This window comes from Colossoma macropomum, unplaced genomic scaffold (genome assembly GCF_904425465.1).
Source record: "Colossoma macropomum unplaced genomic scaffold, Colossoma_macropomum, whole genome shotgun sequence".
NCBI lineage: Eukaryota > Metazoa > Chordata > Actinopteri > Characiformes > Serrasalmidae > Colossoma > Colossoma macropomum.
The window spans coordinates 33,046,929-33,064,001 of NW_023494806.1; positions in this window are offsets into that span (position 1 = coordinate 33,046,929).

A 17,073-nucleotide genomic window follows, 5' to 3' on the forward strand; every position below is an offset into this window, starting at 1 on the left:
GAGCCCCAGTCTGTGTCTGCGTGAGTCCACAGGGGATTGGCGTCAGTCAGCCTTTCACACTGAGCTGAAATCAGTTTTTCCATTTTTCATGAGGGTGCGATTGGGATTTGAGAAAAGGCAGGCTGATCCTAGATCAGTGTAAAAAGAACATTTGGACAGAAGATGAAACCACCTGCCTCTGTCTGAACCAGCATGTGGCAGTGTGTGGCCCACCTGAGCACACACAGATCTTTGTTTTCACACAATGTGAGGACACGGGGTCGTACATATGTCCCATATGTATTACATATATGTAAGTACCTATGTGTAACAACAACGTCCCATATTTATTATATATATATATTTTTAGAGATACTTGTTTTTCTTTGAACAGCTAAGATGCATAACTGACCGTCTGCATCTTATATATGCAAGTATTTATATATATATATATATATATACATATATACAGTACCTATATATAAGTACCTATATATATTATGCCATGAAGGTCCCCAGGATGACTGGGTTGGAACATCTCCGAAACAGCAAGGCTTGAGGGGTGCTCCCAGTCACGGTGGTTAGTACCTACCAACAGTGGTCCGAGGAGGGGCAAATTATGAACCAGCAAGAGCGCCCAAGGTACACTGATGTGCAAAGGCAACAAAGGCTATCCTGTCTGGTCTGAACCGACAGGAGGGTTACACAAGTCAGAGAAATTGTTAATGATGGTTATGAGAGAAATGTGTCACACAGCGCATTGCACCACACAGACCAGTCAGAGTGCCCAAGCTAACCCTGTCCACTGTTGAAAACGTCTACAATGGGCACGAAAGCATTGAAACTGGACCTTGGTAAGCAATGGAAGAACGTCGCCTGGTCTGACGAGTCCCGTTTTCTCTTACATCACATGGATGGCCAGGTACGTGTGCGGCTTTTACCTGAGGAAGTGATGGCACCAGGATGCACTGTGGAAGAAGCCGATAGAGGGAGTAAGATGCTCTGGGCAATGTTCTGCTGGGAAACCCCAAGTCCGGGCATTCATTTGGTTGTCACATTGCCACATTGTTATGGACCAGGTACCACACTCCTTCATGGCGATGGTATTCCCCAATGGTGGTGGGGATAACGCACCCTACAAGCTCGCATATTGTTCAGAAATCGTGTGAGGAACATGAGGAGGGGTTCCATGGCCTCCAAATTCCCCAGTTCTCAATCTGATCAAGCATCTGTGGGATGAGCTCGAACAACAAGTCTAATCCTCAATGCTTCCACCTCGCAGCTTACAGGATTGAAAGAATCTGCTTGTAACGTCTTGGTGCCAGACACCACAGGGCACGTTCACAAGTCCATGCCTCAGCAGGTCAGAGCTGTTTTGGCAGAGTGCGGATGACCAGCATATTATGCAGGTTTTCATAATGTGACCGGTGTATAGATAATAATAGATCAGGATATATATGTGATAAGACTTTCATAACCCTAATCTTAACCTTAGGAATAAAAAGGAATGAACAAATGAAATATTGAGCTTTATAACTTCGAGAACATTTTGTTGGTCCTGTAGCTTTCTGATAGATCCCATTCTTTTTTTTGTCCTGAAAATGTATGAAAACAAACACACATACTCACACACACCTCTCCGTCTCCATCAAATGGTCAAATTACACACATTAAGTAGCATTACTATGCTTTACACAGGGAGAGATTAAACGTGCTGAAAGGCTGGAGCGTGCCTCGCTGTAGGTCACGGCTCTTAGTGCTGAAAGGCACTCTGGGTGATTTTCAATAATTTAACACACTCCTGTTCGAGCACAAGGGGCGCTTAAGAGGTCAATAGATTTTTCAGAAACCCTCCAGAAAAGAGGAGAACAGCACATTTTCTAAATTAAACAGTTGTATGTCACACAGAGAGCTTGTGTCATTTATTAAACTGTAGGGTGGAGGTTGGGTGGGCTGAGGGGGGCCATACATGCCAATTACACACCATGAATGCGAAAGATCACAGCTTTTGGAGTGAAATAGGAAACATAACTGAAAATCATGAGACAGAATAATAACAAAAAGCACTTGAGTGATTTTACTGCTGTGCTGAGAATGATCCACCACCCAAATAATACCTGCTCTGTGGTGGTCCTGTGGGGATCCTGGCTAATAAAGAATGGAGTGAAAGAGGGCTAAAAAAGTTTGCAGGGATATAGATGGACTACAATCTGCAACTGCATGATTATAAAAAGCTTGTAGACCAGGTAAAATAAACAATAAGTGAAGATACAATGTAAGAGTTCTTAATCAATAAACTGACCAGTGAGTACATATATAGTACATATACAGTCATGAGCAAAAACTGGAAACTCCAGTCAAATGGCATGTTTTGTTGATTTTCTAAGTGGAAATAAGCCAGCACATCCCCTACAGGACACAAACTGAAACATGATTTTATTTCTGTAAATTGTAGTGCATAATTTCTATTTCTATTTATTTGCTGAATTTAACAATATTGGAAAAAAACAAAACATAAAATATAAAGTGTGCCATTTCTTTTGCACAGGCCAATATGTTAAATTCAGTAAATAAACAGTGAATGTGCAGTAAAATGTGCAGACACTTGTTCTCTGTAGAGGATGAGTTAACAGTTTATTGTTAATTTAAAAAAAAAGTCTTTTGACCAGGGGTGCCATTACTTTTGCACATAACTAACTGGTATATGGTGAGTGGACAAAATAGACAAATAGTGTAGATACATGGTGAGTGACTGTCCGGTGAGTATATATATGGCCTCACTGTTGTGTTGCTGGTTTGTGCTGCTGTGAGCGAATGGCTAGACTTCTACACCTTCCTCATCTAGCAGGTCAAAGGTGCACATCGCCACCTAGTGTACTGAAGTAGCAACTGCATCAAAGTTTAAACCTTTACTGTTAATATCAGACTGAAAAACATTCACATTATACATACTATCACCAGCTACAATATACTCAGAAAAGCAGATCTTGATGTAATTTATCCCGATAACAATATATCGTCATATTACTCACCTCTACTTTACAGAGTTACAGAATTCCAATGATTTTTCTAAATGTCTGCATAATTAAATGGTTAAGATGTAAAGTCTGTGGAGTGGTTTGGTGTGAAATGCTCCGTTCTAGAGGAACTTATCAGAATTGTTCACAGTGGTGGTGATGGGAACCAGACGTCCATCACTAAAAACTCCCTCAGAGTTATTACATGAGATGGTTAAAAACATGTAAACACTGGGTTATAATAGTTTCACAATAAGTTTTTGGTCGAAAATGAATTTTTCAAAGCCCATTGATGGTGGAGAGGTACATGCCGGGTGTTCTGAGGCAAAATAGCTGCCAAAGCACTATTTTACCATCATTAACATTTCAAAACCCAGAGAAGTGTAGGTTCACTGGTGGTTCTGACAGAAAATAAAATGTAGATGTAGACTTGGTGATTCCTGGTTCCTATCACCACCACTGTGAAGAATATGTACGTTTTTCTACAACGAAGCATTCCAAATCAAGTCACTCTGAATGACTCTGTTTACACTGTTTCAATTGCATCAAATTTTTGAAAAATAGCTGGAAATCTTCTTTAAGCGATCAATGGATCAATCACACATACAGCCGAACTGTCTTTTCTCCAAACACCAACAAACGAAGAGTATCCAAACTACACTGGATGATGGAAAGCAGCTAAATCACCTTTAAAGTGGGAGCAAAACACACAAAAACAGCGTGAATCTAGGCTCCGATTTGGGATTCAAAACGGTTTCTCGATGTGGAACATTGAAGGGGGGAAGCAAAGCCAGGAGAGCCAGACGAGGCTGAGGGAAGCTTACAGGGAAAGTGTGGACCCAACTGCTGATAAGAGAGAGAGAGAGCGCGAGGGAGAGAGAGAGAGAGAAAGAGAGTGAGAGAGAGGAAAAAAGTCATTGTTTACCACTTGGCATTTTTTCTTCCCTCCCTTTCGTTTTTGCTTTGAAGTGCTGCTCTGTGAGGAAGCTTTCAGACAGTAGCTGTCACGCATGTACACACACACACAAACACACTGTAATGCACACACACACACACACACACACACACACACACACACACACACACTTCAACCCTTCCCAAAGAGTTTGGGGTTCATACGAGTGGCTCAAACGTGAAGTAGAGCGCAGATGCAGTCAATACTGATGAAAACCGTCTTCAAATCAAACATCAGTCACCATCTCTTCAACTTACCACAGAGATCAAAAGAGTGGCACAACAACAACATCCGTCCTATTCGTGATATCATTAACGTAGAACAGACCCATGTCATTATACACCAGGCGGGGACAGCAGCTGTTGTTTCAGCCGCATATAAAATGACATCATTGTCTTTCGGGAAGCCATCATTTCCAGGATCCTGTCCAGTGTATAAGGGTAGTAGACTGCTTGAGAACTCTTCTATTAAGAATTACGGCCTGGTCGATATATCAGTCAATATTACTGGACGATATTAAACCTAAAAGCTTTCTGAGTTCATGTGCTTGGTCATATTAAGCATGATTGATCCTATTGTGTTATTTAAAAGGTATAATTCCTGTTCACCTGTAATCGTTTATCAAAATATCACTTTTGCCCCACCTCTAAAACGTCTTCTGAGTTTTGATTACATCATCATGCACCAGTGGGCGGGGAAAACAATATTAACCAACTACAGAAGTGCATTTCATGAAGTAAATGCAGAGTTCATGCCCCAGTTTTGAAAGGATATTGCTTAATGGTTGCTATGATATTCCAGGTAGTCATCAATGAGTTGCTAAGCAGTTGCTATGGTATACCTGCTAGTTGATAGGGCATAGCTAGGCAGTTGTTAGGCTGCTGCTAGAGCATTGCTAGGTAGTTGGTAGAATGTTGCAAAGTAGTTCCTACAGTATTAGAGATTGGAGACAGTATCGCTAGGTTGTGACTATGGTATTACTCATGGATGCTAGATGGTGTTCCAGGTGGTTGCTAAGTTATTGCTAGGTGGTTGCTGAAAGCATCATGGTGACATAGCAGGGGTGAAACAACTTTTTGGCATTCTGCCACAAAAATGAAAGGTTTAGCACAAGTTCTGCCAGGGACACTCTAATGCTACGTCACTCATTACTCTGACCAATTAGAAGCTTCCATTTGTCTTTAAAACGACTCGACTTACACATCTGCTTTGCTGCTTTCAGATGCTGATGTTTTGTTGTTTCCCTCCTTCCTCCCCACCACCAGTTGGTCCTCACCCGGTTGCCCCGGTGGTAGGCTCCACCCCCTGCCGTCCCTATACGGCAGGATCTGCGATGGTCTAAACATTTGAAAACCTGGGATGACGACGGGGCCCGCGCCAAGGACTTCAACTTACAAAAATTGTTATCTATCAACTTAAATATTATTGAGATTAAATTATTTGTTCTTCTTTCATGTTCGTCTCTGGACTCTTTTTGGTAGAAATACAACTTTAAATGCGTTGCTATGCAGTCAGAAACGTTCATATCAGTTGGGCAACTACAAACAGACATATTTGTACTATAACACCTCTTGAAATACAAACATTCAGTTCAACAGTCAAGCAGAGTCTATTTGGACTGAGCTCTGCAGAACTGCAGGGAACCAAATGACAAAAGCTTTGTTGTGCACCATCATCCTAATGGAGATTGAGCAAAGTGATGCTACCAAAAGCCTTAGCACAGATAATCTCTAGGCTACAGTGCTTTTGGGTAAAGATAAACTCATCCACAGATTAGGATACGGGAAGCAATTCTCTGTTCAGATCATAACTCGGCCAACTCTGACAAGGTTTAATCAATAAAAACATGTAAAATTGAATAAATCAATCTTATCCTCTTAGCCAGGCTGACGAAAGAGTCTAGCAGTCTTCTTAGGAGAGAGCAGGATAGTAACGGGACTTGCTCAATCTACAGACGAGTGACGAAGTAAAGAAAAAACCTGAAAAAAATGAGTGGAGAAGCACAACAGAGCACAGATGCTTCCAAATAGGTGTGCCAGATGATACAATTAAGCATTTAATATTGTACTGTGATCTGTGGCTGAGCAGGCCTAGTCGACCTTGATTTTGGATCATGAAGAAAAGATCTAAGTGACTTTGAAAGATGGTTCATTATTTGAACATGAATGGCAAGAGCTTCAATGACAAGACTGCTAGTGTTTTAAATGGAACAGTGACTTCCGCATTTAGATCTATAAGAAAGACTGTCAGTAAATAGGGTGGAAAATTGTGGTCAATGCTCGTGCATCAGTGTGATATATAAGGAAAAACAGAAGAGCTCTTCCTCAGGAGAGTGAGATGTCCATCCACAACTACATAGAGAAGGATATTATAGTAGAGCTGCAAGAACATAAACCCCTCATTACAAAGAAAAATGACCTTTTGAGAGTTCAGTGGTATAAAAACCATCCATCAGTAGGTTCACAGAGATGTAGAAAACAGTGGTCAGATGAGCCTTCCTTCGCCATGGTATCCACAAGTGGGAGAGTGCATGTGCAGCGTACACTAAGAGAACAGTACTGGCCTGAATGCTTGGCCCCAATAGTGAGGGGGTCAATACCGACTGATCTCCTTTATCCTACGATGAAACATTTCTATCCTGGTGTCTTCTAGAATCAAAGAGCCTCCGTCCACAGGAAATGAGGGGTCACTTTATGTTAGTGATGTAAATCACATGCTATGGCTTTCTTAGCCACCAAATCTCAACCCAGTTGAACACGTTTGCTCATACGAAACTCCTAACAGTCACATTTATAGTAATAAAACATTCATTTGCCAAACATCATTCTCTGCGGTGTGCTTAGAGAACAGAAGGTGGAGCAGACGGGCAGTTACCTGTGTTTCTACGTAGTCGTGGTCAGCGTGTGTGGACCGTGGGCAGAGCTTAGAGTGGACAGTCGAGATCCCGAGCTTTCCTCCCTGGCTCTTCTGCCTGACAGCTGCAGATGATAAAAGAGACACACAAGCACACCAACCCTGATTAATGACCATCATTCAAGGTCAGCTCAGGAGATAAGTTCAAAACAAGATGGATTACAGTGCTTTTATCTGACTAAAAACAAGATATTTGAGGCACTGAATAATAGCTCATTACTTCTGCTGGCTGAAATCTGTTTGAACTCAACTGAAATTTAGCCCAATCTGGTTCACTTGAATGTTTCATGCTGGTAACTATGCATGGTGGTGAGGGGTGAGCAAGATATTCTTTTAACAATGCGCACAATCTTAGCCTCCCGTGGAGGACAAAAGGGCCTTTTATGTTTAATTGATATTGTCTTTAATAGCCTTAAATCTACAAAGTTAGTTCTAAAAAGTTGGGACAGTATGTGAAATGCACATAAAAACAGAAAGCAGTGATTTATGATTCCACGTTGACCTGTATTTAAATGAAAGCATTGCAAAGATATTTAAAGTTTTATTTTATCAACTTTGTTTTTTGCTAATATAGGTTCATTCTGAAATTAATGCAACATGATCCAAAAAAGTTGGGCAAACAGGGGCAATTTAAGACTAGGAATTGTTAAATGTTCAGAAAACATTTTAAAAGAGGTAATATCACCACATGGGCTCAAGAAATATTTTGACAAACTGTCAAACATTGTTCATTGCTGCATCCACTAATGCAAGTTAAGACTGAATTATGCACAGTGGAAGGCATATGTCAACAATGTCCAGAAACACTGCTGACTTCTCTGGGCTCAAGCTCATCTAGAATGGATTGATGCAGAGTGAAACACATCATGTTCTCCAGGCCAAAGAAGGAAAGGACCATCCTGACATTTACCAGCATGAAGTTCAAAAGCCAGAGTCAGCCATAGTTTGGGGGTGTATTAGTGGGTAACTTGCACATCTGTGAAAGCACCATTAAAGCTGAAAGATATATACACATTTTGGAGCAACATATGCTGCCTTCTAGATGCCGTCTTTTTCAGGGAATTCCAAGCTTAAGATAACAATGGTAAGAATTCTTCATTCTGCACTTGTTACAACAGCATTGCTGTGTAATCAGATAATGCGGGTGTTAGACTGGCCTGCCTGTCTACTGTTGAAAACGTGGGATGAATTATGGAGTGCAAAATACAACAAAAGGGCAATACTGTTGCACAAAAGGTGATATGCTACTATATGTCCCAACATTTTTGGAATGTGTTGCTTGTATCAAATTGAAATTAGCATATATTTCATTCATAAGATGTTTCTGTACTGTTTTCAAATGTGATACAGGTCAAACAGAATTTAATAATCACTGCTTTTGGTTTTTATTGGTATTTTCACACATTGTTCCAACATTTTTTAATTGAGTTTGTATTACTTTTATTTAATATCTTATTTCTAGTGTTTGTGGTGCATGAGTACTATCCAGGCATTTTCAGACAATCATTAAACGGTGCCATTTTATGAGTCTACATTGCTATTGTTTACACAATAAGCCTACACTGTTAGCAATTTTTAGTTGATGTGAAGAAGTACAATACAAAAAAATCTCCATTTTAACTGGTCTAATGCTGCTTTTACTTATCAACTCTTGGTCAAGTCTACTATAGCTACCTAGACTACCTAGGCTGCCTGGTTTCTAAAAGTGATGTACATTCTGAGTAATTTTGATATTTGAGTATACTTGGCAGTTAATGAACAAATATTTGGTTAACGCAGTGAGAAAACAGACTTTGGATGATCTTAATGTAGGGCTGTAGGCTAAACAATTCAGTAGCACATACATTTCACAGAACACTGAGGGGTTATTATTTAGCTAATTATTCAAAAATATCTAGTCAAATCTTTTGCCGATAGTAGGTTTTATGTGTACATAAAAAAACTCCTCTATATAGGATTTTTGTCCGAGTAACTGAGGCTGCCTCTTCAGATGAACTAATGGCCTAACAACAGAGCTAACCAGTGCAGCAGTAAATACTGATACATCATCATTTACACAAGGTATTTTCTCCTCAGTGAATATTAGTATGTCGTTCTCATTAGTCTGTCCTCATTGTCTCAGGGTCTAGCTAACATCAGCTAGAGCAGTTAGCAATACAGCCATACTACCTCTGACTTCTCAATTGTGTCCTTAACAATGAGTCCTAGGAAACATGCTAATGGCACTAGCGTTTAGCAAAGCATATTTGCGAATGTGAGTGCAAGTGCAAAATTGTCACACTTTATAGCCCTGATCAAATTTTCACTGAACTATTAGCCTCCCTGACTTTCCAAGATGGTACTTGGAATGGTTCACCTGTCTTTACTTAAAACGTTATTTCCACCAAGGCGTGTCCTACAACCTGGAAGCAGGCCTGGGTGATGAAGATCTATAAACTTCAACATCAGCACTGTTGCTTGTAGCATTGACTGCAGGTAAGAACGATGAAATATGAACTAGTAATGTTGCGTTTCTTCATTCCTCCATTTCTCCCCCGTCGCAAGGGCCCAGAGGTAATCCTTCAAAGTGTTATACACGATGCCTTTTCCGTCCAAAAAACCAACACTTGTTCTGCTAGGGATTTGGGTATCTTCCTCACCAGGGATTCCTCTGAGGCTCTGACTTCAAGGACACATGTATGCTCTGAACACCTCAAGATTACTGGGACGGACATCAAAAGGTTGGCTAAGCCAAGTAGCATTAGCTAGCTTGCTTCCTCTTTTCCTGTTCTTCATTTCGAGATGAAGATTATACCAAAGCAGGCAAACACAGGCAATGCTAACGGCCATATACGTGCACATTTCACGCCTGAGCTGTAGATCATGATGAAAAGCCTAGCAGTCAAGCATCTGCTTCAGTGCTACAACCAAACAAGCTAACCAACAAGCTGAGGCCAAAAATGAAAGAGAGCTAGCAGGAACCACATAGCATGACGCCACTTACAGAGTGTCAACTGTCAACTGTTATCTCTCCTCACAGTTAGCAAGACTTCTTTGAAAAACACTGCACATAAAAGACTAAATCCACGTTTGCCATCCAAGGACACGTTTGGAGACAATTTACTGAGATGGACCAGATTTCTAGCTGCTCATCAGGGTCTCATATCAAGCATCAATGCAAGAACACAATGTATTATGCAATTTTTACATCATGTGCTGCTCTCAGTTTTGATTGCGTGCCTCGCAGAGGACTCACAGCACGCTGTCAGAACAAAAAGATGGCGTATCAGAAAGAAATGACTGGCAGAGGGTTTATTAGGAGAGAATACTGGAGTGTAAATGAGACATACAGGGATACAGATGGTACTTTTTTCCCCAATCTAGATACTGACACTAAAACCTTGATTACTAATACAGATTCCAATTCTTTTTTCTTTAAGCTTTAACATGAGCTTTTTATAGGTGAAGCACTTCACTTAAGATTACCTCTAAAAGTACCATGCTTAAACTGTTCCAACTACCCCTCAGGAAGAAACGCATAGCCAACAGCAGCACAAAACCAAAGCTTTTTATTCAGTTAAACTCAAAAATGTACAAAAAAAACAAAAAACTAAAGAAAAACCCAAAAAGTATTGAGTTTATAATATTAGTCAAACAAATGTTTGTTTGACTATTTCAGGAATTGTAATTCCAGTATAATATTTAGCCGCGGTGATGTGAAGAAGTATTTGCCCCCTTGCCGACTTCTTCTGTTTTTTGCATATTTGTCAAGACAAAGTAAATTACATAATAATAACATAAGCCAAAAAAGCTGAATAAACAAAAAATAGAGGTTTTAAAAGATTCTTCAGTTCACTGAAGGAAAAAGGTCATCCGACATCAAAAGGCCCTGTGCGAAAATGTAACTGCCCCCTTAGTTAAACTAGACACACACAGGCTTAATTACCGCCTGCCCTATTAAATCTAAATGTCACTTAAGTAGATCATTTTCGGCAACGTGAAGCAGGCTAAAAGTTCTGAACAAGCAGCACACTATGCCGCAATCATAAGAAATTCAGGACGAAATGAGGAAGTTATACGTTCTAAAAGTTTGGAAAGGGTTACAAAAACATTTCTAAGGCCTTAAGACTCTAGTGAACCACTAGACTATTATTTTTTTCTTGCCTTCATGGCACTTTGTGTACTTGCACGGCACTGCTCAAATTCACAAAGTCAAAACTTGTGAGCATACTGAGTACAAGGACAATATGAGTAATATACATAGAGAAAATGTATGCAAATATATCGTATGTAATTTTTGTTCTCCTACAGAGTGATGTAATTCTTATTAAGTCAGAAACTGTAATGGGTTACATCAAGGAGCAATCAGTCTACTGTAACACAGTACTTTGTAATGTGTTACCCTCAACACTGGCTAAAACACTAGGTGGCCTAATTGAATCAAGAGGTCAGTTAACCACCACTGATTTTAAAACACAGGACCGGAAACTGAATTCAAGTTTCTGGTTTAGGCTGATGCTAAATTGATTTTTCTGTGTCTTGATCTGCATATTTGCTCTGTAGTTTACAGCACTTGTTTTTCATGCTGTGCTGTAACATAAATGAATCGCTGCACTTGACATAAAGGAAGCTGAATAGGCCAAAACTGCTTCAGGCGAAAAATGCTACTATTAATTGTACAGTGCTGGAAATTTCCTCAATATTCCTTCCCCTCTTTGAACACACTGTAATATGTAGGATAAATAAGAGTGTGGGCCTGTGGCACTTGGAAATAGGCCATGGCACAGATTTATGTTCAATAATAAGGGTAATGGAGCTATTGTAGAAATGCTGTCGGGGGCTCAGGTTGATTGATCTGTCTCTTCCCGAGCACTGGTAATGGAGACACATTTATCTCTGTGAGGCATGGGCCACGGCACGAGCAGCTATAGCTCTATAGCCCTGAGAGAGAGAGAGAGAGAGAGAGAGAGAGAGAGAGAGAGAGAGAGAGAGAGAGAAAACGAGGAACAGCCTTTTAATTAAAGCAAAATTGACGTTATTATACTTTACACCATTTAACTATAGTCAGTTAGCTGCTACACAGTGTCTGTAGTTTGCTTCTTTAGTTTTTCACTGGAGCTACAATGCTAATGTAGCTAACAAGTAATGGAAGCTAAAGCTAATACCCAACCTGCTACCATTGTGCATGCATCATGCCAATGCTAACGTACTTTTGTCCATGATTATAGATAACAGTGTATCAGACAGTGTCAGAAACCACATAAGCAAGTCTATTTGAAATAACTTAATATGATCTTGGAGTGATATGATGCAGTTTGTATGATGCTAACTGGTAGGGTATAACTTCCATTATTTGTTAGCTACATTAGCCTCATTAAAAGAAAATATAGATATCGGAAACTGCAGTAAAGGGTAAGGGATGGTCTCACGGGACCAGATGTGATCTTGTAACGAGAATACACGTCTGGGACAACTTGTTAAATTATTGGTCCTGGATTGTGTTGCTAACAAGGGGATGTAGCCTCTAAAACCAACCCCAAAATTCCTCCAGTTTGTGCTGTTTTACTGTTTGGAATACAATCAACTCAAGCAAAGCAAGCTAGCTAGAGAAACACTATCAACAACTTTTTCACTTGCGAGATGTTGATTTTTTTTATGTTTATTTGCATTGCGTATAACCTCACTTGTCGCTGCTTTTCATGCTTAGTTGGAGTTTTGTGAAGGACTCTTAAGCCAAGCTAAACTACGTTACATCCATGGGCCAATGAAAGGCTTGCTGTTCTTTGGACAATGCTGACGAGCTCAGTCTTCACAAGGTGTTGGACTATTTTAGAAATTTGATACTCAGTTTGTTCCCCTAAATAAGTCCACGTTCCCATCTGCATTTGGCCCAAAATTTCTCGTGATTTTCCGCAGATGTTTTTGTTGCGAGATCACGTCTAGCCCTGCAGGACTAGGTTGAAGATGCAGCAACAGACAAAAAGATGAACTCCTCAAAAAGATGGTTTCCCTGTACACTGTGTAAAACCTGGGCTCTCCTGGCGTGTGTTTACATGGATGACCAGAAAGACATACAGTATTCATCGCAGAGGATCAGCGATACTGTACTAAAGCTATAGTTTTCATCAAGCTCTGTTTTAATTTAGTGAATACAAATAAAACATAAGACTGGCTGAAGGGGTGAGCTGTGTTTGGCAACGGCATGGTTAAACTATGATTTTCCATTACCACGGTTATGGTTTTAAAATGCAGTCTTTTCTCTGCATTTTGGCCTCCTGTCCACATAAAAATAGGGGAAATGAAGTGTCAAGGTCACTATGAGATTAAAAAATACATAAATTAATGCCACAAAGAGTGTTTGTTAGGTACTCCAAGCATATTCATGTAATGTGTGTGTATGTATTCTTGCATCAGTGAAAGTTTTGTACTTTGTTGAACTGCCAGTAAAAAAGCAGAACATAACCAAGTGCAACTGTGCATCTGGCTGGCTGTAACTCCCCGTGCTCAGCCTCGGTTCCTCTGTGGCAGGGCTGGGAGGGAAGAGAACAGAAACATTCCTTACTGATGCACTTTAATGTGGGACTTCAGCATGTCAGGCCTAATTGGCAGGCTCCGCCAAAGACAGCCCGTCCCTAATGACGATAACGATCTCTCATTAGCAGGCGCTAACCTTCACAAATCCTTCAACAAAGCAGGCTTAAAACGGACCACTTCGCCATCTTCGCCATCCAAGAGTTGGCAAGAAACCTCAAATGTCCAACTGTCAACTCTGAGCTCTATCTACGTCAACCCTATTTCTCTTTCTCGATTGAACAGCTTCTCATTGGAGAAGCTGAAACTGCACTGAATATGAGTGTAACCAGCTCTGGGAAGAAGATCAAGATCAGGACGTCCTTTTCTAAATCGCAGCTCTAAGAAGATCTGTAAACTTACAGGAGACAGACTTTCATTCCACACTTCCCTCCACACCTTACACAGCAGTTTCATATTAGTTACTGGGTAATAAGCCTTAAGAATGATAGCTGAAAGAAGTGGCAAGAGTTTTTAAGGCTGTACTCACCAATCCTTCTCCTGGAGATCTACCTACTTGCAGATTTAACCAACAACCCAAAATCTCACAGTTGATCAAGGACTTCTGAAGATGGTAATTAGCTATTTTTTAAATTGTGAGCAGCCGACTGTCCAAACGTGTTGCACGTGGAACTTTTTAGGGATGCTGGTGGGATGTAAAATCAAGCACCGATGCACCGATGTTGACCAACTGTTGACTGACTAGCAGCCCTTAGTTTTGATCCCACTGATCCTGAACTTACCGAAGTTGCAGCATTCAGGGCCCAGTCAGGTCTTAATAAAGCGAAGCTCACACCATGCATGTTGGCATGTCACATTGGACCTAAAGCCCCCCAGACACACGGCCCTGAAATGCCCTTCCACAGACTAGAGTGAGGTCTGGAAGGCTAATTGAAAAAGCCTCTCAAAAATGAACGCCTATCATTACTAGACCTCTGAAAAGGCAGGTGACATCTTCTCAAGTGGTTCAATCTGCCCGTGTAAAGCACTTCAACAACAGACTGACCTTTTGGTTCCTCACGCTCCCTTCCTCATCCCTCCCCACCCCTTAAAATAAGAACTCCAGAAAGTTCACTTTGCTGGCCCGTCAGCATTTTCACAGGAGCAGGGTGCTAAAGACTGAAATCTGCTGGGGAAAAAAAGATCTCTGAAAACAAAAGGTATTGAGGCTTTTGGGTTTTCAGAGAGTTGGAAGGCTTCAGGAAGAGTATTGATGGGGTTAGCTCCAGGCCCACTGGCCTGTCTGCCAAGGAGGAGAAACTGAGGTGATGGCTGGGTGAGTGCATAAGGGTTTTCTGCCTCACAGTTTCTACAGAGTTTCAGCCTGCTTGCTTGCCGCTTCGACCGATTCCATCGCATGTCCACTGGCCCCCTTGGACCCCCCTCGGTAATCTCAACAGGCATTCTCTAATGAGGACTGAGGGGAGATCGATGCATCCCTATGGAAGCAGAGCATGAAAGAGTGGGCAAATCTGCTCCATGACTGGTCACATTTTACCAAAGAGACAGAGAAGGAAAAGACAAAACTGGGATACAAACCAAGGTTCAAACTGGAATTTAGAAGATGGCAGAACTCTTGACAGTGAGTGGGGATGGAGGTTGAGGTTTAATAAGTATCTGATGTCTCTTGCATGCTAAGCTGGCCAACTATAAGGGTTCAGTCAGTTGCTTTCTGATTGGCTGTCTGCACTTCAATCCACTGGTTGCAATCTGTCCAACTGGAAACTGGATTGCTGGATTGAAAAATGTGTGAAATTCAAGGTGTCTAATCTTAGTTATTCCACAGTTTTCTTCGAAGCATTTAGAAGCTAATAAGCCAAGTGCGTTGGCTGGCACATACCGGTCATTTGGTAAAACGAGTTGTTCTTTACTACTTTAAGTGAAAAACACCCCAGACTCTGATGATAGGCAGAGGTCTGGCTTGCAAGCCTACCGCCAGCTTGCAAAGCCAACGAGCCAGTTAGTCAGCTAGCTCCATTTACAAAAAATCTGAAACAAATTTGGACATTATTAGAGCTGCGCTCAAGGTAAGATTGCTGCATGTATCGTTAAAAGTTCAGTTAGGTGGACCTTATGAACTCGTCTCAAGCACGGTTACAGTTAACCTGATTTCAAGCAATTTTGTGCCCGCGTTAGTGTACCTTGCATTTTATAAAGTTTCATTAAACCTTTCTCTATACCGTCAGATTCCAATGAATGGGCAATGAAAGGGATGCCCTCTTTCAAGGCTGAAACATGACTGGCCTCTAATTTTTCTTATAAAACAGGATTGGTCCTTTTTTTTGTGATTCAGTGACAGCAAAAATAGTTTAAGTTCAGTCATCCTGAAAGCCCTCGAGAAGCCATGTTACCTACACTCTTAAAAAGGTGCCAAAAAGGATTCTTTGTGTGATGCCACAGAAGAACCACATTTAGTTCCCTAAAAACCTTTCAACAGATGTTTTATAAATGAGATGTGTATGTATTTCTCCACGAACTTCACCTAAAATGAATGCATTTGATCCAGTCAAACCAAGAACTGTTAAATAAGTAGGAACTGGACTCCTCCAGAAGGTAGATTTCTAAGATCAGGGTTGGTGACCAGAAAGAACACTTAAATTGGTTTAGAACCTTCACATTACATGAAGGTTCTTTAAACCTTTAAAAGGTTCTTTACACTCAAAAATCTCTTTATCAAGCATGGTTCTTTACAGAACCAAAAGGTTGTTCTTCTACAGCATGGCTCAAAGAACCCATTGTTTCACCTTGTCTATTTTTAAGACTGTAGAGGGTACCAGGATGGCATTTCGACTTGTTTCATCTAAATATGACACCGTGATGCAACTGTCAGTCAGTCTTTACTAGGGAAGCAGGCACTTGGCATTTTGAGATGACCACTGTGGTGCGTCATGCCAGGGTCATCTTTCTGGGGCTCCAATCAATCACTCACCTTCCTCATGACAATCCACAAAACCCTCAATCCTTCCCTGATCATAACTGGTCAACTTCACGGCTTGTTTTGATCCATCCATTCAACCTGCAACACCAGCTTGCATCACTACCAAACCAAACACTCTCATTAGAATTCAAACAGCGCTGGATTTCCGTCTCAGATAAAAACCCTGAATACAGGTGCGCTATAGTTCTCGCTGTGTCTCTCTGAAGGGAGAGACTTCAGTTACTTCGCTGGCCCCTCGACACTCTCCTTTTTTTCTTTCCTTCTCTCTCAGAGCTCAGCTAGTCAGAAACCATCAAATCAATGCCACGTTACAAACTCAGGCTGCATTTAGTTCATTGGAAAACACCAACATGCCAGCAAGCTGTCTCCATATCTAACAGTCAACACTTCCACAGGAATCTAATAAGCCCAATCAGTTTAGCAACTCCAAACTCCACCATACAAATTGCAAATTAAAGGCTACAGGGTACAGGCAAATGTTACAAGCTAAAGGCAAATGTTACAAGATAAAAATTGCAGGTTACAAGTAATGAGACAAAGATCAAACTTCTACAAACCAATATATTAATGGTCACATATTACAAGTTACAAATTACAGGTTATAATGGGAAGAATTGACAGATTATGAAGGAAAAACTGAAATTCACAGAAGTTACACCTTATAAATGGCTACAAATTACAAGTTACAGGTTAAAACAGGCATTCAAATTATAAATTAAAAG